A 1792-nucleotide genomic window follows, 5' to 3' on the forward strand; every position below is an offset into this window, starting at 1 on the left:
TTAAATGAAACATTCCTGTTGCAGTTGTCTTGTTTTCCACTCATTATCTGTTGGAATAAAGAAGAAATACCCAAAACCCAGTCCAGGGCTTGATTGCAAGTCTTCTCAGAACGAACTGCAGGAGTCATGAGCTCCTACAGGGATTATAGCTGGGCCCTTTGTGCTCTTTTTCAGCGGCCATGCCGAGAGAACTGGGACAGGAAAGGTGATCCATGGGAAAGTGCCGTATTTAATTTGGATTAGATCTTACAGGACAAGCTGAGCAGAGCAAAGGCTTTGTATCACAGCCATAAAGGACAAGAGAGGTTCAGAGGTCCGACCACTTTAGTTAGATCACAGAATAACAGCAAACGTTGTGTTGTGTGCCTTTGAGTTATATCCAACAAATAAATAACAGGTCAGCTAATTGGCACTAATAAGGCATGGTTGTTATTTTGCCATTACAATTCTGCAGAAATAGTAATAACTTCTGGCAGGATACAGCAGAAGTTCCACATTTATAGATAACATAACAGCGGGGAATTGAGGACAGGTTTCAAAAACTAGACCATTTTTGAAGAGTATGTTCACTGAGAAACCGTTTTTACTTGTTACTTTTAAATATGATCAGTCGCTCTGACTTTCACAGGTAAAAATAGTTTTCTGCCCCTATTTTCTGCCTTCGCCGCCGATAGAAGACACTCGGATTAGAGAAAGCCCGTCAGATCTACGTCACGCTGAAAATCAGCTTTCATGGACTCACCCGTTTTGACTCACAACCGGGAAGGCTGTTGGGGTATGGTACAGGAAACAGTAGAGAACGTCTTGATAGTGGAGGCTAACCGTTAGCATTAGCAACTCAATAACGAACTCCAGGATGGTGTTATTTTTGAAAATAAAACATCAACATTGCAGCACAAACAATCAGTGCTGTTAACCAATCAGAGGCGAGCTGTCCGAATATCATGAATACTCAGGGTACGAATTACACAGATGCTTCTGGGGGAGCCCAGTGAGACCGGGGTGGTGTGTGTGTGTGTGTGTGTGTGTGTGTGTGTGTGTGTGTGTGTGTGTGTGTGTGTGTGTGTGTGTGTGTGTGTGTGTGTACAGTGAGACGGGGGTGAGCTGGGCTCTCCTGTTATTTGAACCCTCCATCCATCCATTTTCAGTCGCTTATCCAGGTTTGGGTTGCTGGGGCAGCAGCCTAAAGGTTGGTTTATGCTTGACGCGTCCGCGAGGTCCACGCGGCTCCGCGCGGCGAAATTGCGTCATTTTAACAACCACGCCCCTCCACCGCGTCTCCGCACGGCCCAAAATTTCCGCAACGCGCACCTAGGAAAATTTCTAACCACGCGGACGGACGGACGCGGAAAAACATGGCGGACCGGCAAGAACTAGTATGGCAGAGGTTCGTAAATACAGACATTTGTATGATTCAGCTCTCAAAGATCACCGGGATCAACATGTTGTTAATAATTCTTGGAGAGAAATAGCTCACACTGTCGGAAAAGACGAGGACGCTGTTAAAAATGCTGGAATGCCATGTTGTAAACAACAGTAATTTCTACTTCTACTATGGTGTAGTGTTGGATGCATGCTGTAGAGCTCCATGCTGCCCCCTACAGTTTGGGAGAATATTGGCTCACCGCACGAACCATAAACGCTGCGAGTTGTGAAGCGCGTTCCATCCGCGAGCCGCATCACCAAACGGAAAGTGAATGCGTCAAGCATAAACCAAGCTTAAGCAGGGAGGCCCAGACTTCCCTCTCCCCAGCCACTTGGGCCAGCTCCTCCAGGGAATCCTGAGGTGTTC

Source organism: Nothobranchius furzeri, chromosome 11 (assembly GCF_043380555.1).
Source record: "Nothobranchius furzeri strain GRZ-AD chromosome 11, NfurGRZ-RIMD1, whole genome shotgun sequence".
Taxonomy (NCBI): Eukaryota; Metazoa; Chordata; class Actinopteri; order Cyprinodontiformes; family Nothobranchiidae; genus Nothobranchius; species Nothobranchius furzeri.